Below are 9,672 nucleotides of genomic sequence, written 5' to 3'. Positions count from 1 at the left end.
GTACTTCTTTGTACCAGCAAGAATAACTAGAAAATGAATTTTTTAAAAGGTACCTTTTACAACTGCATCAAGAAAATTTCAAACACCTGGGAATAAATCTAACCAAAGATGTTCAAGATCTCTACACTGAAAACTACAAAACTTCATTGAAAAAAATTAAAGGAGACCTAAATAAATAGAAAGATATGCAGAGTTCATGGAAAGGAAACCTCAATATTATAAAAATGTTAACTACTCAAAATTGGTTTCTAGATTTAAAGTAATCCCAATCAAAATTCCAGGATTTTTTTTTAAATTGGCAAGCTGATTCTAAAAATTCATTGGGAAGTGAAAAGGCTCAAGAAGAGCCAAAATATTCTTTAAGAAAAAAGCACAAGGCTAAAGGAGCTACATTATCAGATATCAAGATTTGTTATACAACTCCACTTCGTGTATTTACCCAAAAGAATCGAAAGTAGGGATTCAAGCAGATACTTGTACACCCATGCTTGTAGCAGCATTATTCACAGTAGCCAAAAGGTGGAAGCAACCCAAGTATCCATGATTGGATAAATGGATAAACAAAATGTGGTCTATACAAACAATGGAATATTACTTAGTCTCAAAAAGGAAGGAAATTCTGACACATGCTGCAATGTGGGTGAACCTTGAAGACATTATGATGAGTGAAATAAGCCAGACACAAAAGGACAAATATTGTATATTCCACTTACATGAGGTACCTAGAATAGTCAAATTCATAGAGACAGAGAGTAGAATAGAAGTTTGCAGGAATTGGGAGGAGGGAAAAATGGGGAGTTATTGTTTAATGGGTACAAAGTATCAATTTGGGAAGATGAAAAATGTTCTGGAGATCTGTTGTACAACAAGTGAATAAGTTAGCAGTACCCCACCGTACACTTAGAAATGGTTAAGATGGTACATTTTATGTTATATGTTTTTACCACAATTTAAAAATGTTTTAAACGTATAAATTAAAAAAAATTCTGAATATGGATGCTGATAATGGTGGTACAACACTTTGAATGTACTTAATACCACTGAACTGTGCACTAAAAATGGTTAAAATGGTAACATTTCATGTTATGTATATTTTGCCACAATAAAAAAAAAAGACTTGTTATAAAGCTACAGCAGCTAAGACAGTGTGATAAAGGCATAAGAACAGACAAATAGACCAATGAAACAGCATAGAAAGTCCAGACACAGGCTCTTACATATATGGTCACCTGATTGATGACAGTGGTGACAATGCAGTACAATAAGGAAAGACCAATCTTTTTAATAAATAGTGTTGGATCTATTGGATAACCATATGGGGAAAAATGAGCCTTGACATCTAATTCACACCATACACAGAAATCAAGTCCAGATGGATTGTAGATCTAAATGTAAAAGATGAAATACTAAATCATTGAGAAGAAAACAGAGGAGAATATCTAAAACTCATTAACCCTAAAAGAAGAGGCTGGTAAACTATATTTAATTAAAATTAAGAACTCTTGATCATCAAAAGATAACGTTAAGAAAAAAAAAACGGCAAGCTTCTGAGTGAGAAAAGATATATGTAGTACATATACCCAACAAATAATTCATCTCCAGAACATGTAAAAAGTCCTAAAAAGTATAAGAAAAAGACAGACAACCCAACAGAACAATGGACAAAAGACTTGAATGGGTACTTCACAAAAGAATATGACCAAATGACCAACAAACATATCAAAAGGTGCTCCACATCAAAATAAAACCATAATAAGACATGACCACCAATAAAATTGAATAAAGTAAAATAAAAGAAAAAGGTAGACAATATCAAGTGTTGATGAGGTTTTGGAACAACTACAACTCTCATGTTCTGTTAATGGGAGCATATCTTGGTAAAAGTACTCCAGAAAATCATTTATCTATATCTATTAAACTGATAATATGCATATCTTTTGACTCAGAAATTCCACTTCTAGGTATATACTCCACAGAAATTCAGCAAGAATGTTAATTGCAGCATTCTTCATAATAACTTCAAGTTAGAAACAACCCAAAAGTCCATTAACAGCAGAATGGATAAATAAATTGTGGCCTAATACATAAAATGGATTATAGTAATACAGCAATGAAAAAGAGCTATTATTCTCGTGACATAATGAGTGTATCTCACAAACACAATATTAAATTAAAGAAGGCAGATACAAAAGAATATGACCCTATTTTTATATAGTCCGTAAATAGGCAAAAGTAGTCTATAGTGCTGGTAGTCAGAAGAACAGTGGTCCTTTAGTAAGGGCGGTGACTGGAGGGTACATGAAAGAGACTTCTGGAGAAATAGTAACTTTCTACTTCTTCACCAGGGTGCTGGCTACACAAGTGTGTTCACTTTGTGAAAATTCCTTTATCTGTAAACTAATCACTTGTGCACTTTCCTTTATGTGTATTACTCTTTAATAAAAAGTTTAAGTTTAAAAAAGTGTATATTCTGTATAATTCAGCTCAAAGCTAGTATTTTATTTAATGGAGAAACACTAATATTAGAAAAAAGACAAGGATACCCATTATGTCGATATTCAAATTTGTAGTGGAGATATCAGCCAATAAATCAAAAAGGAGAAAGCAATTAGAGGCATAATAGTTGGAAACAAAACGATAAAACTATGTCTGTTTGTAGATCTTATGGTGATATATCTGGAAAACAAAAAAATTGATGGAAAATCTACTACAAACAATAAGAGAATTTAGTAAAAATAACATAAACTTAGCATCTAGGAAACAATACCTTTTATATATTTAAACAATGACTAATTAGAAGACATAATGGAAGAGATTTACAATATCAAAAAATTTTTAACAAAATAGCTAAACATAAACCCAACATGAAATGTGCAAAATCTATATGGGAAAATATAACATACTCCTCAAAGACACAAATAACTCCCTGAGTTATGTATAAATTCAATGTGATTTTTTTTTTCCTGGAGTTAGCCAAGTTGATTTTAAAGATCATATGGAGAAAAAATCAAGCAATAAGACAAGAAAATGAAATAAAAGGTGCACAGATTGGGAAGGAAAAAATAAAACTGTCTTTGTTTGCAGATGTCATGATTGTCTATGTAGAAAATCTGAAAGGCCTGACAATAAAAGTTCTGGAACTAAGAAGTGTATAATCACTTGTTTGCAGGATACAAGGTTTGTGTACAAAAGTCAATTGTTTTCCTATGTACCAGCAATGACAATTGAAATTGGAAATTAAAAACACAATACCATTTACATTAGCACCACCCCCCCAAAATGAAATACTTGGTATAAATCGGACAAAATATGTACAAAACCTGTAAGAAGAAAACTATAAAACTAAAAATAGAAAGGCAAAAGACCCAGAATAGCCAACAAAATACTGACAAAGAACAAAGTCAGAAAACCAACATTACCAGACTATAAGGTTTACTATAGAGCTACAGTAATCAATACAATGGGGTATTGGTGAAAGAATAGACAAATAGATCAAAAAAACAGAATAGAGAGCCTGGAAATAGACTCATACAAATATAGTCAACTAATCTTTGACAAAGGAGCAAAAGCAATTCAATGGAAGACAAATAGTCCTTTCAACAAACGTTGCTAGAGAAACTGGACATCTGTATTTAAAAAAAAATGAATCTGGACACCAATCTTACACCTTTCACAAAAATAAATTCAAAATGGATCATAGACCTAAATGTAAAAGACAAAACTATAAAACTTCTCTAAGATAACATAGGAGAACATCTAGATGACCTTGGATTTGGTGATGATTTTTAGATTCATCATCATAAGTATGATCCATGAAAGAAAAAAAATTGATAAGGTGAACTTCATTAAAATTAAAAGCTTCTGCTCTGCAAAAGACACCGTCAAGGGAATAAGAAGACAAGCCACAGACTGGGAGCAAATATTTGCAAAACACATGTCTGATAAAAGACTTGTGTCCAAAATATACAAAAACAGAAAAACCAAATACTTAAAACTCAACAAAAATAAGCAACACAACAAAAGAGTAGGCAAAAGATCTGAACAGACACCTCACCAAAGAAGATACACAGATGGCAAATAAACATATGAAAAGATGCATAACATCATATATAATCGGGCAAAGCTGCAAATAAATGCAATGAGATACCACTATACACCGATTAGAACGATTAAAAGTTAAAACACTGACACCACCAAATGCTGGTGAGGATGTGGAGCAACAAGAACTCCCATTCGTTGCTGGTGGGAATGCAAAATGGTACAGCCACTTTGGAAAATAGTTTGGCAGTTTCTTACAAAGCTAAGCTTACTACTACATGATCCGTTAATCTTGCTCCTTGGTGTTTACCCAATCAGTTGCAAACTTATTTCCACACAAGAACCTGCCCATGGATGTATATAGCAGCTGTATTCATAATTGCCAGAATGTGGGTACAACCAAGATGTTTTTCACTAGGTGAATGGATAAATAAACTGTGGTACATCCTGACAATGAAATATTATTCAGCAACAAAAACAAATGAAGTACCCAGTCATTAAAAGACATGGAGGAATCCTAAATGCCTATTGCTAAGAGAAAGAAGTCAGTCTGAAAAGGCTACACACAAATGTCATCTGTACGACATTCTGGAAAAGAGAAAACCATAGAGACAGTAGAAAGATCAGTGGTTGCCAGGGGTTTGGGGTGAATGAGGGAGGAATAGGTGGAGCACAGGGGATTTTTAGGGCAGTGAAACTATTTTGTATGATACCGTATCGGTGGATATGTGACATTATGCATTTGTCAAAACCCATATACTTTACAACACCAAGAGCGGACCCTAATGTAAACTATGGACTTTAAAGAATAATAATAATGTATCAATATTGGCTCTAAAACTGTGACAAATGCACCACATTAATGCAAGATGTTAATAATAGGGGAAACTGCATGCGAGGCAGAGAGGGTTTGTGGGACTCTGTGCTTCCTGCACAAGTTCTCTGTAAACCTGAAATCGCTCTTGAAAATCAAGTCTATTAATCTTTTAAAAAAACAACATAAGCAAAGGCAAAAGACTGCAAAAAATATTTTCAACTTTTATCACAAAGGACTGATATCCTGAATGCTAAAGAGTCAAAAAATTGAGAAGAAAAAGACTAACAATTTGAATGAAAAATATTGGCAAAAGATACAGCAGATAATTCACAAAAAAATAAATGCAAATGGCCCTTAAGCACATGAAAAGATACTAAACTCCACTCATAATAAGAGAAATGCAAATTAAAACTATCCTGCGATGCTATTTCATTTCTCATCTATCAGACTGGCAAATATTCGTAAATATGACAAGCACGTGCGGAGGCCGAGGCCATAGGGAACAGGTACTTTCATACATTGCTGTTAAGAATGCAAAACAGTGCAACCTCCAGGAAGGGGAATTTGCAACATGAAATCGTATGAAATAGCATATGCGTTTACCCTTTGACTCAGTAATCCCACGTCTAGAAATCTATCCCAAAGAGACATTGAAAAAAAAGCCAACAGGTGTTTGTGTAAGGCACAGTGGCATTATGTGTGACTTCAAAACATTGGAAACAACCCAAATATCCATCAACCGGCTGAAGAAAACTAGGTATGCACACTTCGTAAGTACTATGCATGCCGCTGTAATAAGCCACCAGGAAAATCTCTAGGTACTGATATGGAGAGATCTCTCAATATATTAAAGGTGGGAAAAAAAAACCAAGGTGCAGAACAATGTTTATAGCATACTATCTTTGAGGGTTATCTTTTCAAAATGAAACACTGGAAGGATAAAGAAAACTAATACAAATTGTTAACTATGGGGGAAGGAGTAAACGGGTGAAGGAAACAAGAACAGAAGCTAGACTTCTTGAGATGGACCTTGCTTTATAGTTTTAACTTCGGGGTCATGTAAGAGTTTACATACTAAAAAACAACACTTAACGGGCTTCCCCTTTTTCCTGGTTCCAGTCACTAAGCACAGAGCTTCAATGAACATCCTCACACATACGGCCTTACACGTTGGGCCTTTCATTTCTGTGGGATTGATCCCTAAGAGAGGAAATGTTGAAGAGGTCATGTGTTTTTTAACTTTATGTATTGGAATTGTCAAGCACACAGAAATAGAAAGAAATGTACAATAAACCTAATGTATATCAAGCAGTTGGCAGAACCTCACAGAGAAGGAATGACTTTTGGTGGCTTGTCAATGCAGTATTTTGACTGCACATACCTGACGGAATACGCCCTAAAGACAAGAAAGAACAACAAAATAATTGGAAACTGCCCGGGAGCTGATACTTGAAAGGGCTCCCACTGATCTAAGTCTGAACAGTATGAGCATTTAAAAGAATAATGAATGCAATGGATTGAAATCCACAAAATATAAAATCAATGAATTAGTTATACTTAGGGGGCCGGCCTGGTGGCGTAGTGGTTAAGTTTGTGCCCTCCACTTCGGCGGCCTCAGGTTCGCTGGTTCAGATCCTAGGCGCGGACCTACACACTGCTTATCAAGCCATGCTGTGGCGGCATCCCATATACAAAAACAAAAAATAGAGGAAGACTGGCACAGATATTAGCTCAGGGACAATCTTCCTCAAACAAAAAGAGGAAGAATGGCAACAGATGTTAGCGCAGGGCCAATCTTTCACACCAAAAAAATAAATAAATAAAATAATTATATTTAAAAAAAATTGGTCACCATTGGAGAGTATGAGGACATCATTTATCCTGTCTTTCCTGTACAAACTGTATTCAGGGCAACCAACAAGTTCATGAAGGAAAGTTTGCTTTTATAGAGGAATTTCAGCTAATCATTTCAGAAGGAAGGACGGACCTAGAAAACCACCTTTTGTCACATCTAATGGAATAATGGCTCTAGGCTGCATCATCAATCGATGCTCAGACCATTTTGTGAAAGGTTGGTAGGAAACTCCATCATGGAGTAATCAGCACGCTCTGAACCCACTGGTCAAGATTAGCAACCCCCTGGATCTGCATATGTGGATTATGTCTATATGAACATATAGGCCTACGGAGTGTAGGCATATAAACAAGTGTGGGAAAGGACAACTTCAGATTAGCAGGTTACCTGGGTGGGGAGTTTGGATGGGGCAGTCCCAACATGCAAAGCTCCTCGTGTCTCTGTGTGCGTGAAGAGGGGCATGAAAGGAGGGTCACCAAAGCACTCATGGTGGCTCTGCTCAGAAAGTTCCACCCAAGAAGCCTCCCATGCTCCCCAGCACAGCTTCACGCCCGGGGCCCTGGCTGCACAGACCACGTGCTGATCATGAGGGGTCACAATAGGAGGACAGGACGCCCATACCAATGGTTAATGCTCACTGCAGACATGTTTTGGCAGGACTTTATTACAAAGTCTGGTTCACCAGGAACCAGCACCCCACACGGGAAAATTCCAGACAGACTGACCCAGAGGGGGGCCAGATGGGGACATTGGGAAGGGATGCCAACTGGGTCAGCCAGGCCCAGGTCAACTACAAATGTCTCTTCAGGGCCTCTTGGGAATTATCCAAGTGTCCCCTAAGCCGTGATGTAAGAGTGAATTCTTATCACACGTGTCCCCATGGAGTAAGTGCGCAGGTTGGAGAAGAGAGAGCAGAAGGTGAGCTGGGTGGGGCTGCTCCTGGATGTAGGAAAATGCCCACGGAGCACCATGTCTGGCTCAGGGTGGGACCTCGAAGATGGGTGACTCTGAATCTAGGAAAAACATCAGAGTGAGGGCCAGTAAGCAGGATGGGGAACTGCTTCAGAAACAGGGAAGAGGCTAAAGGAACACTTGGGTTATCTACCATTTCACAGACAGCAGGGTGTGCCTTCCATCGCGAGGGTGTGCCGTCCCACCACCGAGAAAGCCGAGGAGGTCATGGGGAGCACATGCTGTTTCAAGACGATGACTTGGGAATTGTGAACCAAAATTGAGTTTCAGTGTAACGTTCATGCACTCTTGTTCAATGCGGCAAAAGCAGACACAGGCTGAGGTAAATGTTGAGTTCCTGTAGCTAACTTGTCCTGTGAATCTTAAAAAAAAAAAAAACAGGGAAAATGAAGGACAGTAAAGTATGTAAAAGCTCTCCTGAAAAATGATCAGAAGGAGTAATAAGAATTTTTGAAGTAAAAATAAATTTTAGAACTTAATTTATTATTGTGTTAAAACATAAATCACATAAAACTTACCATTTTATCATTTTTATGTGTACAGTTCAGTGGCATTGAGTACATTCACACCATTGTGGAACCATCACCACCATTCACCTCTGGAACTTTTTTCATCTTCTCCAACTGAAACTCTGTCCCCACTAAATACTAACTCCCCACTCCCCCTCTCCCCAACCCCTGGCAACAACATTCTACTTAAGATTTAATTTTAAGATTTAAAACAAAGTGAATACCAATGGATCAACTTTTTTTTGGTACCTATTCTTATGAACTAATGTTCCTTTGTATTACAGGAATATTTATTATTTTACATGAAAATTCCTTGGGGAATAAATCTGTGGTAAGTCCCCCTGTGGGTAGGTGGAGAGGGCACCATCTTGAATGGGCGTTGTTGCTCCTTTGTGTCCGCGGACAGACCGTGGTGTTCAGGGAGAGCTGTCCAGGAGACTGTGTGTCACACAGCAGAGTACAGAGATTTGAGATGAGGGGGTGAGAGCCCTGCTGAGCTGACAAGCGGCGAGTGGCAGGGCACAGTCGTGTCCTGCAGGTGGTGTCAGGCATGGCCTTAATGGTCCTTCACTGCCCGGGTCTGTTCCACCAAGAGATGCCTCCACTCAAAGATCTCAAGCTCAGAAAATGCTGACCACAGACGTTTCCATCAGTGATTCTCAGCTGGGTGAGGGCTGGTTGGAGTTTTTTCACACTATACGTGCGCCCTTCCTCCCCCCAGAGATCCATGAGCAGCCATTGAGGATTGTCACCCTTATTTAGAGCCCCATGGTACTTGGGGGGAGAGCCATGACCCTCACGTATGATGGGGCAGCACAATGATTGAGAACCACGGCCCACACGGGTGCTGGCAGTCAAAACGTATAGGGACGTGGCTTACCCAAGGCTCCAGGAGAGTCAGAACGCCAGCAAACTCACCTGTGGCATCTACTGATATTGATCCCATCTCTCTAGAAAATCCCCCTGTTGTACTGGCAGGAAATGAGGTGTGGAATATTTGCCTACGACTGACTCTGAAAAGATGGAATTGGGCTAAAGCAGTGCTTGGTTCCTCTTCCCTGCTAGCATTCCTGACGAGACCTCCGTTTGGTGGGAGTCTTCTGAAACGACTTGAGGGCATTGCACATTCCAAGATATTAAGTTTAAGACTATTAAAAAAAAAAAAAAAGCTGTAGGTTTTCAAGATTTTCATTTGTCCTACATGCACTTTTCAAAATTTTTTCTGCTCTTAGTAACATCCTTTTGTACTAACTCCTAGGAAAATAACTCCAAAGTGGTAGGAAATAGTGCTTCTCAAACTTTCAAGTGTATATGAATCCCCTGGATCTTGTGAAAATGCTGACTCTGATTCAGGAGGGTAGGGCCTGAGATTCTGCATTTTAAAGAAATTCCCAGGCAAGATAGGCTACAAAATTTGCAGGGCCCCATACAAAATGAAAATGCAAGGGCCCTTGTTTAAAAATTATTAAGAATTTCGAGAT

Source organism: Diceros bicornis, chromosome 16 (genome assembly GCF_020826845.1).
Source record: "Diceros bicornis minor isolate mBicDic1 chromosome 16, mDicBic1.mat.cur, whole genome shotgun sequence".
In the NCBI taxonomy this organism is placed as follows: Eukaryota; Metazoa; Chordata; class Mammalia; order Perissodactyla; family Rhinocerotidae; genus Diceros; species Diceros bicornis.
This window is presented reverse-complemented; position numbering follows the sequence as displayed.